The sequence below is a fragment of the Cherax quadricarinatus genome, chromosome 55, assembly GCF_038502225.1.
Source record: "Cherax quadricarinatus isolate ZL_2023a chromosome 55, ASM3850222v1, whole genome shotgun sequence".
NCBI classification, from domain to species: Eukaryota; Metazoa; Arthropoda; class Malacostraca; order Decapoda; family Parastacidae; genus Cherax; species Cherax quadricarinatus.
Genome location: NC_091346.1, coordinates 8107283 through 8125336, shown reverse-complemented (window position 1 = coordinate 8125336; position 18054 = coordinate 8107283). Strand labels below are relative to the sequence as shown.

General features: G+C 39.4%; 1 protein-coding gene across 2 annotated transcripts in view; it reads right to left on the bottom strand.

The window, feature by feature from the left end:
- The window catches only part of LOC128698976 (XK-related protein 4), a 137075-nt gene extending 120381 nt beyond the window's left edge, over positions 1-16694 (bottom strand). For both annotated transcript variants that reach the window (XM_070096806.1, XM_070096810.1), the window contains exon 1: positions 16145-16694. The gene's annotated coding sequence lies outside the window, so the exon portion shown is untranslated. The remainder of the gene's footprint in view (positions 1-16144) is intronic.
- Between the last annotated feature and the right edge of the window lie 1360 nt (positions 16695-18054).

Genomic DNA, 18054 nt, shown 5'->3' with positions numbered 1-18054 from the left:
CAGGGAAACCGGTTATTTCCATATAGTCGGACTTGAGTCCTGGAAATGGGAAGTACAATGCCTGCACTTTAAAGGAGGGGTTTGGGATATTGGCAGTTTGGTGGGATATGTTGTGTATCTTTATACGTATATGCTTCTAAACTGTTGTATTCTGAGCACCTCTGCAAAAACAGTGATAATGTGTGAGTGTGGTGAAAGTGTTGAATGATGATGAAAGTATTTTCTTTTTGGGGATTTTCTTTCTTTTTTTGGGTCACCCTGCCTCTTTGGGAAACGGCCGACTTGTCGAAATATATATATATATATATATATATATATATATATTATTGTAACCACGAACGAGTGGTGTTGATCAACAACAACACTGCGCTAGCCAAGGATTCGAACCCATGTTGTACTGGCCTGCCTCATGGTAAGCGAAAACCACATGACGCTTTAAACCACAGGACCACCCAACCCTAGAAGAACGTCGCAGCCAGCACAGAGCTAGCTGTTGGGCCGCCATCCGATGGCATATGGAGGTGTAACCACTCGTTCGTGGTTAAAATTATATATAAATGCTGCTCGTGAGGCTAGTACACCAAACAGGGATGAGAATGAAATTGGCTTAGAAACTCCCACACCTCCGTATGCCCTCGGATGGCGGCCCAACAGCTAGCTCTGTGCTGACTGCACCATTCTTGTAGGGTTGGGTGGTCCTGTGGTTTAAAGCGTCATGTGGTTCTCGCTTACCATGAAGCAGGCCAGTACAACATGGGTTCGAATCCTTGGCTAGTGCAGTGTTGTTTTATATATATATATATATATATATATATATATATATATATATATATATATATATATATATATATATATATATATATGGAAAGATTGCAAGACATGAAGTTAATAACATTATCAAGAGGAGCCTCACAACAGCTGGATGCCCAGCAGTAAGGGAGCCACCCCAGCTATGCAGATCTGATGGCAGCCAGAAGTGTCCAGATGGTATCACCATTCAAGCCTGGACAGATGGAAAGCAGGTGGTGTGGGACTATACATGTGCATCTACCTTGGCTGATACCTATCTCCAATACACCAGGGAGGAAGGAGGGGCAGCTGCCAGCTTCAGGGAGTCCCAAAACTCTAGAAAATGTGGAGAACTTGCCCATCATTATATGTTTGTTCCCATAGGCTCAGAGACCCTTGGCTCATGGGGAAAGAATGCATCTAAATTCCTTAAGGAGCTGGGAAAAAGACTCATCAGGGTAACTAGAGATCCCAGGGCAGATAGTTTTCTGTTCCAGCGGCTCAGTGCGGCTGTTCAAAGGGGTAATGCCTGCTGTATTTTGGGCACACACCCCAGCTCTGAGGAGCTGGATGAGATTTTCGCCTTATAATCGGTGATACACACGTAACAACATGTACCTTATATGTCACCTTTATATCAACAATGTATCTCTTAAATCTTTGTACCATATGTAATAAAATATTCCTATTGGTAAAAAAAAAAATGAAAAGATGGGGTGGTAGGGGAAGTGGAACATTCAAACGGCTTCAGGAAGAAATCCAAATATTCTTCCTTGAAGCCTTTTTATCCACTTCTCCGAGGCTATGGGTCCCACAATTTACACCAGAGGTGGACCCCATTATATATATATATAGATGATTATATATATATATATATATATATATATATATATATATATATATATATATATATATATATATATATATATATATATATATATATATATATATATACAGTGGTCCCTCGTTTTTCGTAATTAATCCGTTCCTGGAGGAGCTACTATAAACGAAATTTACGATTTGCGAATCAATTTTCCCCATAAGAAATAATGTAAATACAATTAATCCGTTTCTGACACTCAGAAGTATTAAAACAAAAAAAAATTACATGAAATATACATGTAAAACATAAACAATACAATTTGAAATGATGAATGAAACGTTAACAGCATAACACTTACCTTTATTGGAGATTCTTCTTAGTGTATGGGAGACTGGAGGAGGAGAGAGATTGGATTGTTTACAGTTTGGAAGGGGAATCCCCTTCCAGCAACACCTCAGGTACCAATTGCTTCTCTGGGGTTGCTTCTCTTCTCTGTTTCTTAATGCCACTAGGACCACCTTGAGAGTCACTCTAGTCCTGTCTCGCAAAGTGACTGTGGAGAGAGCTCTGTTTCTGGCATCTCTTTAACACTTCCCTAAAATGGTACAAGACTTTGTCACTGTACATATTTCTCACATTCTTTACCACAGGCTTGGCACTAGGAGCTTTCTTTGGAGCCATGGTAGCTTATTTAGTACTTGCAAGCACTAAAATGAGTGAAATATTATGAAATATTTCGTAGGAGCACTTGAGGAGACCTTCACTCACTGGTAAACAATGCCAGACTGGCTGGGTAGGGAGGCCTCCCCTGCTCACACCGTGCGTAAGCGTCCTGGATGAACTATTATTCGCGAGTCAACCTATGAAAAGCGAGTCCATGTTTATACGAAAACACTCCTATGATTGGCGAAATTTACTATTGCCGAGAACTACGAAAAGCGAGGGACTACTGTATATATATATATATATATATATATATATATATATATATATATATATATATATATATATATATATATATTAAGACTACATCAAGTTTTGCCCTCTATGATATGCATCCTGCATCTAGAATTTAGATTACAATATTTTTTTTTATATACAGAAATTCTGAAGTAAAAATAAATGATTTGAATCAAGAAATGTTAAACCTATGTGAGTCACACGTTGCCCTAGGACTGAGGTAAACAGATCTGATCCAAGGAACGGAAAGGTAGTTCCATTTCCTTGAATCAGGAACCTTTCATTATCAAGCTGCAGAACGTTGTTGGTTAGCGAACAGATGATTGTAGACAGAGGATCGAGCCTGCACTATTCATTGTGCTATTATGACCCATACGGGTTTTGCGCTTCATATAAATATAACCATATCATACACCTTTTCCAAATCTATAAATGCTTCAAAAGCCTCTTTACCCTTATCTAAATACTGTTCACCTATGTGTTTCACTGTAAACACTTGGTCTATACACCCCCTACCCTTCCTAAAGCCTCCTTGTTCATCTACTATCCTGCTCTGCATCTTACTCCTAATTCTTGCAATAATAACTACCATACACTTTACCAGGTATACTCAACAGACTTATTCCAATGTAATTTTTGCACTCTTTTAAGGTCCCCTTTGTCTTTATACACAGGAACTATGCATGCTCTCTGTCAATCCCTAGGTACCTATGATAGGGTAGATAGGGGGGCAATGTGGCAGATGCTACAAATGTATGGAATATGAGGAAGGTTATTAAAAGCAGTGAAGTGTTTTTACGAGGATAGTGAGGCTCAGGCTAGAGTATGTAGGAGAGAAGGAGAAGTAGGCCTTAGACAGGGATGTGTGATGTCACCGTGGTTGTTCAATATATTTATATATTGAGTTGTAAGAGAAGTGAATGCTCGGGTGTTGGCAAGAGGTGTTGGGGTTAAAAGATAAAGAATCTAACACGAAGGGGGAGTTGTCACAATTGCTTTTTGCTGATGACACTGTGGTTCTGGGAGATTCTGATGAGAAGTTGCAGAGGTTGGTGGATGAGTTTGGCAGGGTATGTAAAAGAAGGAAATTAAAAGTGAATATAGGAAAGAGTAAGGTGATGAGGATAACAAAAAAAATAAGTAATGAAAGACTGGATATCAGACTGGAGGGAGAGCGTATGGAGGAGGTGAATGTTTTCAGAAACTTGGGAGAGGACGTGTCAGCAGATGGGTCTATGAAAAATGAGGTGAATAATGGAATAAACGAGGGGAAAAAGGTGAGTGGTGCACTGAGGAGTCTGTGGAGACAAAGATCTTTATCCATAGAAGCAAAGAGGGGAATATATGAGAGTATAGTTATGCCAACGCTCTTATATGGGTGTGAAGCATGGGTGGTGAATGTTGCAACAAGAAGGCTGGAGGCAGTGGAGATGCCATGCCTGAGGGCAATGTGTGGTGTGAATATAATGCAGAATCCTTAGTTTGGAGATTAGGAGGAGGTATGGGATTACCAAAACTATTATCCATAGGGCTGAGGAGTTATTGAGATAGTTTGAACATGTAGAGAGGATGGAACGATATAGAATGACTTCGAGTGTATAAATCTGTTGTGGAGGGAAGGCGGGGTAGGGGTCGGCCTAGGAAAGTTTGGAGGGAGGGGTAAAGGAGGTTTTATTTGCGAGGGGTTTGGTCTTACAGCAAGCATGCGTGAGCATGTTAGATAGGAACGAATGGAGACAAATGGTTTTTAGGTGTTGACGTGCTGTTTGAGAGTGAGCAAGGTAACATTTATGAAGGGATTCAGGGAAACCGGCAGGCCGAACTTGAGTCCGGGAAGACAGTGATGGGGTGAATGATGAGTTTTTCTTTTTCGGGCCACCCCTTGGTGGAAAACTGCCAATGTATTAATAAAATGAATAATTATAAGAAAATTTCTATATACTGTCTCTTTCTTTACAACTCTCAGCTATAAAATCAATTTCCCACTTTGCCGTATTCTGCGAGTTTCAGAGCTATTGAAACGTAGAAGCGAATATGCAGGTGGATGGAGAACGGGTTTTTTCAGTGTGGTTGCAGCCCACACAACCCACGGTCGCCACAACCAGTTTAAACTCACCTCTGAACTCCCAGCCTCGGGGAAAACGGTACTTTGTTTTGCGAGTTTACTCGTGTACAGGCGTGGCGTTCACTTGTCTGCAGATACCAGCGTTCAACCAACCACACATTCACCCATGCTCATTTATCCATATGCTCAAGAAATCGCTTTCAGCCATTCAAAAAATCTCATTCACCAACGCTCAGGAAACTACGTTTATCCACTCAGGAGGAAATTATAAAAAGTTACTTCTGTATGTAATATGGATGTATGCAACACTGGCCAACTTCAAAATAGCCTTCAGATATATGAACGGGGAAATGTTAACAAAACTGTTCACAACATATACGAGACCAAAACTGTAATGTGTAATGATGGTATGGTGGCCGCACCTTAAAAAAATATCACGTGGACAAACTCTTGAGTTATAAAAAAAAAAAGTTACGAAGGAAGGTTGTCGCTGAATATACCATCTTCGACAGCATAAGTAAAAGTGTACCGATAATAAACTTTGATAAACTGACGCATTTGCAACGTTTGAATATTATTTTGACTACGTTTTGCCTCACGGGAGATTAGTCAGGCCCGCATGTTCAAAACTGAAGTTTCCTAAATATAATAATAATAATAATAATAATAATAATAATAATAATAATAATAATAATAATAATAATAATAATATCTTTATTTACTACAAGTACATGTACGTGGTATACAGGCCTAGCTGACAACAATGACATACTACTATATAGAAAGCCCCTTGTTATGCTCCGCATGTCGGGCAAATTAGGTCAGTGTCCCAGGATGCGACCCACACCAGTCGCCTAACACCCAGGTACCCATTTTACTGATGGGGAACATAGACAACAGGTGGAAAGAAACACGCCCAATGTTTCTACTCTATATTTCAAAGTTGCAAATGTTTCCATAATATACCTCAAATGCCATGTTTATCTGATACAAGGAAAATAGGAGACATAATAATAACATTTAAGATGATAAAACGATAAGAAAGAATTGCCAAGAAAACTTCATAAAACCCCATCAACAGACACAACACGAGGCCAGATATATTAACTACGGAAGAAGAGCTACTTTTTAAAAGGACACCAGACAGTTTTTTCTGCACTGAACAATGGAACGGTTTATGAGGCAGTAAGTGCAACAACAATGATGGAAACAAAAAAATTACGGTAGACTGAACTTGAAGAGAGAACACCACGAGCATAACTGTTCTTGAGGTTATAAATAGTTAATGAAAATGAATCACCCACGCTCAGGGGCACATGGTCACCCACGCTCAGGGGCACATGGTCACCCACGCTCAGGGGCACATGGTCACCCACGCTCAGGGGCACATGGTCACCCACGCTCAGGGGCACATGGTCACCCACGCTCAGGGGCACATGGTCACCCACGCTCAGGGGCACATGGTCACCCACGCTCAGGGGCACATGGTCACCCACGCTCAGGGGCACATGGTCACCCACGCTCAGGGGCACATGGTCACCCACGCTCAGGGGCACATGGTCACCCACGCTCAGGGGCACATGGTCACCCACGCTCAGGGGCACATGGTCACCCACGCTCAGGGGCACATGGTCACCCACGCTCAGGGGCACATGGTCACTCACGCTCAGGGGCACATGATCACCCACGCTCAGGGGCACATGGTCACCCACGCTCAGGGGCACATGGTTACCCACGCTCAGGGGCACGTGGCCACACCCACGCTCAGGGGCACGTGGTCACTCACGAACATAAAAGAATGTTCCTATTTACAAGTATACCTTAAACTAGGCATCAAGTCCTCATGGAAAGTTCTTAGCAAATTATGGTGTAAAAGGATATTACAAAAAGCGAAAATATATTACAAGTGTCCAACACGTCGTTCTCACGTTGGCCATTATAAGTTTGCCTGAATCCTAATATATTAGTCTTGTTCTCTGGTTAGAACAAGAACTTTGTTATTACTGCACTATGCTGAATGGTTATTGTGCACCGACATTCATTCCTCCTATTTTAGCTAACATAACTAAATTAGCACACACGAAGCTAATGGTTTGATTCCCACACGGTTTCTCTTTAATTACAGGTGTTGATTATATATAAATATAAATATATATATATATATATATATATATATATATATATATATATATATATATATATATATATATATATATATATATATATATATATAATGCCGTGCCGAATAGGCAGAACTTGCTATCTTGGCTTAAATAGCAACGCTCATCTTGCCATATAGGACAATTGAAAATTTGTGTATGCAATAATTTCGCCAAAATCATTCTGAACCTAACGAAAAGAATATATTTCACTGTGTTTGTTTAGTATTAAATTATTGTAAACAAATCTAAAATATATTTAGTTGCGTTAGGCTAAAATAAATTGTTCTTATTATAATAAGGTTAGGTAAGTTTTCTAAGTTCCTTTTGGTGCAAAATTATAAATTTTTACATCAATATTAATGAAAAAAATATATCTTTAAACGTATAAGAGAAAATGTTAGAAAGGACTTAATTTTAAATGAGTTCTTGCTAATTGACCAGTTTTACATATTCGGCACGACATATATATATATATATATATACTATATATATATATATATATATATATATATATATATATATATATATATATATATATATATATATATATATATATATATATATATACACCTTTTTTTAACAAGTCGGCCGTCTCCCACCGAGGCAGGGTGACCCAAAAAAGAAAGAAAATCCCCAAAAAGAAAATACTTTCATCATCATTCAACACTTTCACCACACACATTATCACTGTTTTTGCAGAGGTGCTCAGAATACAACAGTTTAGAAGCATATACGTATAAAGATACACAACATATCCCTCCAAACTGCCAATATCCCAAACCCCTCCTTTAAAGTGCAGGCACTGTACTTCCCATTTCCAGGGCTCAAGTCCGACTATATGAAAATAACCGGTTTCCCTGAATCCCTTCACTAAATATTACCCTGCTCACACTCCAACAGATCGTCAGGTCCCAAGTATCATTCATCTCCATTCACTCCTATCTAACACGCTCATGCACACTTGCTGGAAGTCCAAGCCCCTCGCCCACAAAACCTCCTTTACCCCCTCTTTCCAACCCTTTCGAGGACGACCCCTACCTCGCCTTCCTTCCCCTATAGATTTATATGCTTTCCATGTCATTCTACTTTGATCCATTCTCTCTAAATGACCAAACCACCTCAACAACCCCTCTTCAGCCCTCTGACTAATGCTTTTATTAACTCCACACCTTCTCCTAATTTCCACACTCCGAATTTTCTGCATAATATTTACACCACACATTGCCCTTAGACAGGACATCTCCACTGCCTCCAACCGTCTCCTCGCTGCTGCATTTACCACCCAAGCTTCACATCCATATAAGAGTGTTGGTACTACTATACTTTCATACATTCCCTTCTTTGCCTCCATAGATAACGTTTTCTGACTCCACATATACCTCAATGCACAACTCACCTTTTTTCCCTCATCAATTCTATGATTAACCTCATCCTTCATAAATCCATCCGCCGACACGTGAACTCCCAAGTATCTGAAAACATTCACTTCTTCCATACTCCTCCTCCCCAATTTGACATCCAATTTTTCTTTATCTAAATCATTTGATACCCTCATCACCTTACTCTTTTCTATGTTCACTTTCAACTTTCTACATTTACACACATTCTCAAACTCATCCACTAACCTTTGCAGTTTTTCTTTAGTATCTCCCATAAGCACAGTATCATCAGCTAAAAGTAACTGTGTCAATTCCCATTTTGAATTTGATTCCCCCAAATTTAATCCCACCCCTCTCCCGAACACCCTAGCATTTACTTCTTTTACAACCCCATCTATAAATATATTAAACAACCATGGTGACACTACACATCCCTGTCTAAGACCTACTTTTACCGGGAAGTAGTCTCCCTCTCTTCTACACACCCTAACCTGAGCCTCACTATCCTCATAAAAACTCTTAACAGCATTTAGTAACTTACCACCTATTCCATATACTTGCCTCCCTGCTCAACCGCAATCCTACATTCTGTCTTACCTCTAATTCTTTCAATTATAACCCTACCGTATACTTTTCCTGGTATACTCAGTAAACTTATTCCTCTATAATTTTTACAATCTCTTTTGTCCCCTTTCCCTTTATATAAAGGGACTATACATGCTCTCTGCCAATCATTAGGTACCTTCCCCTCTTTCATACATTTATTAAACAAAAGTACCAACCACTCCAACACTATATCCCCCCCTGCTTTTAACATTTCTGTCATGATCCCATCACTTCCAGCTGCTTTACCCCCTCTCATTCTTCGTAATGCCTCACGTACCTCCACCACACTTACATTCTGCTCTTCTTCACTCCTAAAAGATGGTATACCTCCCTGGCCAGTGCATGAAATTACCGCCTCCCTTTCTTCCTCAACATTTAAAAGTTCCTCAAAATATTCTCGCCATCTACCTAATACCTCCCTCTCCCCATCTACTAACTCCCCTACTCTGTTTTCAACTGACAAATCCATACTTTCCCTAGGCTTTCTTAACTTGTTTAACTCACTCCAAATTTTTTTTTTATTTTCATTAAAATTTCTTGACAGTGCCTCTCCCACTCTATCATCTGCTCTCCTTTTGCACTCTCTCACCACTCTCTTCACCTTTCTTTTACTCTCCATATACTCTGCTCTTCTTATAACACTTCTGCTTTGTAAAAACCTCTCATAAGCTACCTTTTTCTCTTTTATCATACCCTTTACTTCATCATTCCACCAATCACTCCTCTTTCCTCCTGCCCCCACCCTCCTATAACCACAAACTTCTGCCCCACATTCTAATACTGCATTTTTTAAACTATTCCAACCCTCTTCAACCCCCCCACTACTCATCTTTGCACTAGCCCACATTTCTGCCAATAGTCGCTTATATCTCGCCCGAACTTCCTCCTCCCTTAGTTTATACACTTTCACCTCCCTCTTACTTGTTGTTGCCACCTTCCTCTTTTCCCATCTACCTCTTACTCTAACTGTAGCTACAACTAAATAATGATCCGATATATCAGTTGCCCCTCTATAAACATGTACATCCTGGAGCCTACCCATCAACCTTTTATCCACCAATACATAATCTAACAAACTACTTTCATTACGTGCTACATCATACCTTGTATATTTATTTATCCTCTTTTTCATAAAATATGTATTACTTATTACCAAATTTCTTTCTACACATAGCTCAATTAAAGGCTCCCCATTTACATTTACCCCTGGCACCCCAAATTTACCTACTACTCCCTCCATAACATTTTTACCCACTTTAGCATTGAAATCCCCAACCACCATTACTCTCACACTTGATTCAAAACTCCCCACGCATTCACTCAACATTTCCCAGAATCTCTCTCTCTCCTCTACACTTCTCTCTTCTCCAGGTGCATACACGCTTACTATAACCCACTTTTCACATCCAATCTTTATTTTACTCCACATAATCCTTGAATTTATACATTTGTAGTCCCTGATTTCCTGCCATAGCTTATCCTTCAACATTATTGCTACTTCTTTAGCTCTAACTCTATTTGAAACCCCTGACCTAATCCCATTTATTCCTCTCCATTGAAACTCTCCCACCCCCTTCAGCTTTGTTTCACTTAAAGCCAGGACATCCAGTTTCTTCTCATTCATAACATCCACAATCATCTCTTTCTTATCATTTGCCCAACATCCACGCACATTCAGACTTCCCACTTTGACAATTTTCTTCTTATTCTTTTTAGTAATCTTTACAGGAAAAGGGGTTACTAGCCCATTGTTCCCGACATTTTAGTTGACTTTTACAACACGCATGGCTTACGGAGGAAAGATTCTTATTCCACTTCCCCATGGATATAAAAGGAAAAGTAATAAGACCAAGAACTATTAAGATAAAATCAAAGAAAACTCAGATGAGTGTGTATAAATAAACGTGTACATGTATGTGTAGTGTGACCTAAGTGTAAGTAGAAGTAGCAAGACATGCCTGTAATCTTGCATATTTATGAGACAGACAAAAGACACCAGCAATAATACCATCATGTAAAACAATTACAGGCTTTCGTTTTACACTCACTTGGCAGGACGGTAGTACCTCCCTGGGTGGTTGATGTCTACCAACCTACTACCTACTATATATATATATATATATATATATATATATATATATATATATATATATATATATATATATATATATATATATATATATATATATATATATATATATGCAAGGAATTCGCAAAAGCAGGCGAAATATACAATCTCTGATCTCTATGAAGCAAGTTTATTCTTCCCTACGACAGTTCTAGAGGTGGTACCTCCCTATATTATATATATATATATATATATATATATATATATATATATATATATATATATATATATATATATATATGTATGTATGTATAACATAGGATGGGGTCCACCTCTGGTGTAAATTGTGGGACCCATAGCCTCGGAGAAGTGGATAAAAAGGCTTCAAGAAAGAATATTTGGATTTCTTCCTGAAGCCGTTTGAATATTCCACTTCCCCTACCACCCCATCTTTTAAACTATTTTTTTTTTACCAATAGGAATATTTTATTACATAATATGGCACAGAAGATTTAAGAGATACATTGTTGATATAAAGGTGGCATATATATATATATATACATATACATATACATATACATATGTATATATATATATATATATATATATATATATATATATATATATATACATGTTGTTACGTGTGTATCACCGATTATAAGGCGAAAATCTCATCCAGCTCCTCAGAGCTGGGGCGTGTGCCCAAAATGCAGCATGCATTACCCCTTTGAACAGCCGCGCTGAGCCGCTGGAACAGAAAACTAGCTGCCCTGGGATCCCTAGTTACCCTGATGAGTCTTTTTCCCAGCTCCTTAAGGAAATTAGATGCACTCTTTCCCCATGAGCCAAGGGTCTCTGAGCCTATGGGAACAAACATATAATGATGGGCAAGTTCTCCATATTTTCTAGACTTTTGGGACTCCCTAAAGCTGGCAGCTGCCCCTCCTTCCTCCCTGGTGTATTGGAGATAGGTATCAGCCAAGGTAGATGCACATGTATAGTCCCACACCACCTGCTTCCCATCTGTCCAGGCTTGAAGGGTGATACCATCTGGACGCTTCTGGCTGCCATCAGATCTGCATAGTTGGGGTGGCTCCCTTACTGCTGGGCATCCAGCTGTTGTGAGGCTCCTCTTGATAATGTTATTAACCTCCTCATGTCTTGCAATCTTTCCCTCGGATTTACGGCACACAAGACCATGGTACCCGAATCGGTCTGCTGCTTCACTGCCACAAATACACCTGTGTTTGGCGAGAATAGGGGCGGCAAGTCGAAGGGCAACACCGATGCGGATGGTCTGTGGGTCGAGGCGTGTGCCAAGGCTGGAGTTGGGAACAGCCAACAGAAAGTCCCCAGCATGAGGGGCTCTCACTGCCAGCAGGCGGGCTCTATCCTTCCCTGACACACTCTGAAGCATCGTTGAGGCTATATTTTCCACTATTGGACCATCCCAGTGCGATTGTTTGTAGTTGTTGGGGGGAGCAGGTCTGGTTTCTGAGCCCGTTAGATTATCCCAGATCATTGCTCCGTCAATGAATTTTTGGTCCTGGGCTCCAATCTTGTCCCTAAGATGTTCAGGGAGAATCGCTGCTACAAGCTCTCTGGATGCAATACACGAGGACAGAAAAGCAGGTAACGCAATCTGTGATGACTTGCGGACACCAATGCCTCCTAGTCTGACTGGAAGTGTAGCTTGGTTCCACTGCCCGTCTTCTAGAGTAAGGTTAAGTACTTTCGTAAAAATCTGCCTCAGAATACTGTCATATTCGTGCAGTATAGGGTTATCATATGAAGGTGCACATCTTAGGAAATATGTCAACCTGGGCAGACTCAAGCACTTTGTGAGAAGGTACAAGGCATCGTGGGTGTCCAGATTGCCTATTCGTTGTTCCATTCTCCTTAACTCTTCCAATTTCTTCCTGAGAATTGTGTCAATGGCATTGCTTCCCAGAGGTGCTCCTAGCAAGACACTATTTGTGGGGGCAATGACTGCTGCTCCTGGTAGTTTTGATCTCACTGCATTTATCACTTGTTGACTGACTGAGATGATTTCACATTTGGATGGATTCAGGATGAGACCCATTTCCTGTCCCCGTGTCATTACCTGTGTAAGGTCATGTAGGAGGGACTCCTTTGTACCTGCTAGTGTGCCATCATCTAGGAACCAGATGTTTAGCTCGCTGGTCAGTCTGACAGTGATTTCCCTAACTGCAATACAGAAGAGAAATGGTGCAAGAGGATCTCCTTGTTGGACACCCTCTGATGATGTGATTTCATGCTCTCCAAAGAGAAGCATTGATTCCTTGCTATACCCAGCTGAAACAAAAGGGAAGAGACCAGGGAAATGTTCTTGTACTGCTGCTAATACCACGTCTCTTTTCAGGAGATTGAACGCATTCTTGAAATCTAATATATATATATATATATATATATATATATATATATATATATATATATATATATATATATATATATATATATATATATGAGGTTAATCATAGAATTGATGAGGGAAAAAAGGCGAGTGGTGCGTTGAGGTATATGTGGAGACAAAACACGTTATCTATGGAGGCAAAGAAGGGAATGTATGAAAGTATAGTAGTACCAACACTCTTATATGGGTGTGAAGCTTGGGTTGTAAATGCTGCAGCGAGGAGGCGGTTGGAGGCAGTGGAGATGTCCTAAGGGCAATGTGTGGTGTAAATATTACGCAGAAAATTCGGTGTGTGGCAATTAGGAGAAGGTGTGGAGTTAATAAAAGTATTACTCAGAGGGCTGAAGAGGGGTTGTTGAGGTGGTTTGGTCATTTAGAGAGAATGGATCAAAGTAATATGACATGGAGAGCGTATAAATCTGTAGGGGAAGGAAGGCGGGGTAGGGGTCGTCCTCGAAAAGGTTGGAAGGAAGGGGTAAGGGAGGTTTTGTGGGCGAGGGGCTTGGACTTCCAGCAGGCGTGCATGAGTGTGTTCGATAGTTGTGAATGGAGACGAATGGTATTTGGAACCTGACGAGCTATTGGAGTGTGAGCAGGGTAATATTTAGTGAAGTGATTCAGGGAAATCGGTTATTTTTATATAGCCGGACTTGAGTCCTGGAAATGGGAAGTACAATGCCTGCACTCTAAAGGAAGGGTTTGGAATATTGGCAGTTTGGAGGGATATGTTGTGTATCTTTATATATGCTTCTAAACTGTTGTATCTGGGAGCCTCTGCAAAGACAGTGATTATGTATGAGTGAGGTGAAAATGTTGAACGATGATGAAAGTATTTTCTTTTTGGGGATTTTCTTTCTTTTTGGGTCACCCTGCCTCGGTGGGAGACGACCGACTTGATATATATATATATATATATATATATATATATATATATATATATATATATATATATATATATATATATATATATATATATATATATATATATATATATATTATAATCTGTTTATATTTATTTTTATTCTTTTATTTTTTCACCAATATTTTGATATGAGGAATATTATACAGCACGCTTTGAAAATATTCTGTATTCCTTTAGATCAACGGTATAAGTGAACATAAAGTCGGAACTATAACTAAGTTAACATTAAGTTAGCGCTATAGGTAGGTCAACACTAAGTATATTAAGTCTGGAGAAGTAGCAACGCCTCACGTCGCTCCTTCAAGCGAGCCAAAGCATGTTGCAGTGGGCAAAATTACACAGGCTGTCCTTAAAAGACATCTCTCCATTTGTCTCTAAATTACTCAAAATCACAAAAGCCAAAACCAGCGTGGGTCTTTAAAGTTAGGATTATGATGTATTTTTCTCGCCTACGTTCTAATGAGCGCAGTTAGAATGCAAGCGAGTAAAATACGTCATAATCTATATCTGAAAGATGCTGAATTGAGGCATTGGTCCCAAACCTGCACACTGAAATTGCTACTTAGGAACACAAGAAGCTTGGCAGACGGTGCAGGATACCTCCAACAATAAGCAGCAGAGCGATGACTACACAGATTGAACTCAATAAGTGTTAAGAGATCTCGACTCTTCAACACCCTCCCTTACTACATAAGGAAGATTACCAACAAACCCCTAGGTGTCTTTAAAAAGAAACTAGACAGATTCCGCAAAACTGCTCCTGATCATTCGGACTGTGGTGCATACGTTGGAATTCGTTAGCAACTTAATGAATCAGGACGGCAAACCAGGCCTAGTCTGGTATCGTGCCGCGGAGGTAACGTATAGAAGCGACTCCATGTAAATTCCAGGTATGAGAGAAAATAATACACGATAAATATTCAGAACAAAAAAAAAACATACTCAAATATGTCTAAATTTTATATAAAATAACTGTATATACTAGGTGTGTATGTACGGACATACCTTATGTTAGTGGTGAATTGTGACTTTCATGAGCCATGTACATTGGATTACCTTCAAACCTACAAATTAAATAAATATGAGAAAACTACTAAAAAAAAATGTTTCACTTTATAACTTATTGTCTAAGACTGCAGAGCATAAAGACTGTGAGAGCAATATACTGAGCAATATAAACGCAGACAAAGCAAGGATCCAGAATAAGATGATACCGATGGAAGCTGCAAACAACAGTCACAGATATAGGGAAATATTTCAACCAGAGCAGTATACACGACAAGAGAAGCTAACAAACACAGGAAACTATGCAGATATTCATACAATATGAGAACGCTAATTCTGCTCAGTCAATATGAAGATAAATGTACAGGGTATGATACCAAGATGCAGAACACACGTTAACACACAATTCACTTGGTTATAATTATAACCAAAAATTTTAAAGGGGGTGGAGGGGTAAGCCAGCAGAAGGACCGGTCAGGTGACCAAAAGCTCTAGCTGCGGGTCATCATATGACTGAGACCCGCGTCAGGTAGCATACGTCTTGTTTCCTGACAAATCTTTACTAACCTAACATTCGTACAGTTATGGCGAAAAGTTTTATTTAATAAATGTCATAATCGTACGTATCTTCCACAGAAAATCAAATGGCGGAGACATGAACTGGATATCATAATCACAAACTCAAATACGTAATTAAACAAAAAAATATCTAATTATACGATCAAAATGTGTTTGAACTTACTGTCCCTCTATATTTGAATAGGAAAATACAACCTTCTTATAAAAATGCATCTAATTTATATAAATAAATGATCACAATGAAATAATATATGGCTGATAAATTGTTTACATCAAAACAAGCATAAAGGATTAACTGAGAAAGTATATGAGTGAAAACAAAACGTAGGAAGCAAAGTATAATTGAGCACACCTGGTGAGGGAGGTGGTAGTGACAGGCAGCAACTGTGGGTGACACCTGATACTTTGTCCAGACAATAATGGGGCGAGTAACTGTCTTCAGCGAAACTTTGTTGGTTAGGAGAAACCAGGACAATTCAGTCCTTACACGTCAGTACAGACTATGACAAGTTTCCCCAAGATCAATAATTTCGATTTGCTTACTTTCCGAGAGGAAACAAATATCCTGGTATCTACACTCGTAAAGCTCACACTTTCCACTTTATGTTCATTTAAACCGTCAACTAATAAAGTGAATTATCTCTTAATGTTTAGTAAAAATTTAAGTCAAAAAAAGTTTTGGAGAAAGAGCAGCAACACCGTACTGAACACAGGTCAGTGGGACACTGAGTCTTGGGTGAGACAGAAGGCTGCATCAGTGGGTCCGGCCTCCCACCCCAGTACACCGCTCTACCTGCTGGGTATTCCGGGGATCAACGCCCCCGCGGCCCGGTCCACGACCAGGCCTCCCGGCGGATCAGGGCCTGATCAACCAGGCAGTTACTGCTGGCCGCATGTAGTCCAACGTACGAGCCACAGCCCGGCTGATCCGGCACAGACTTTAAGTATTTGTCCAGTTCCCTCTTAAGGCAGCCAGGGGTTTATTGGTAATTTCCCTTATGCTTGGTGGGGGGCTGTTGAACAGTCTTGGGCCCCGGACAATTATGGTGGTTTCTCTCTGTGTACCAATGGCGCCCTTACTTTTCATTGGGGGTATTTTGCACCGCCTGCCCTGTCTTTTACTTTAGTAGGGAGTGATTTATGTGTGCAGATTTCCGACCATTCCTTCTAGGATTTTCCAAGTGTAGATTATAATATATCTCTCTCGTCTGAAACAACACACTTGAAATATATTTTACGTAAACATTATCACCTGAAACACATGCTTTACGTAAACATTATCACCTGAAACACATACTTTACGTAAACATTATCACCTGAAACACATACTTTACGTAAACATTATCACCTGAAACACATGCTTTACGTAAACATTATCACCTGAAACACATGCTTTACGTAAACATTATCACCTGAAACACATGCTTTACGTAAACATTATCACCTGAAACACATACTTTACGTAAACATTATCACCTGAAACACATGCTTTACGTAAACATTATCACCTGAAACACATACTTTACGTAAACATTATCACCTGAAACACATACTTTACGTAAACATTATCACCTGAAACACATGCTTTACGTAAACATTATCACCTGAAACACATACTTTACGTAAACATTATCACCTGAAACACATACTTTACGTAAACATTATCACCTGAAACACATGCTTTACGTAAACATTATCACCTGAAACACATACTTTACGTAAACATTATCACCTGAAACACATGCTTTACGTAAACATTATCACCTGAAACACATGCTTTACGTAAACATTGTCACCTGAAGCACATACTTTACGTAAACATTGTCACCTGAAACACATACTTTACGTAAACATTGTCACCTGAAACACATACTTTACATAAACATTATCATTTATGTTTTCCCGTGGCTGCTACGTAAGTAAGTTTATTCGGGTTAACACAAATACAGTTACATAGATTATCATACATATCAGTATATGTGTAAAGAACCCAGGATAACCCAAAAAAGTCACAGAGTGACTTATTTCCATTAGGGTCTAGCACAGATTGTTAAGTAATTTGCTTATTGATACGAATCGAAGAAAATTTTTGGGAAACTTGGTTTGTAAGGTACGGTCGATCTACAGTGGAATCATAACATCCGTGTGGGTAATGCCTATCATGTATGTTTAACAGTGTATTCGTTTGCTTTACCTGTTTTATGTTGCACTTAATAATTCATGTATCCGTAATTACACAAATGCTGTGTGTAATTATCATAC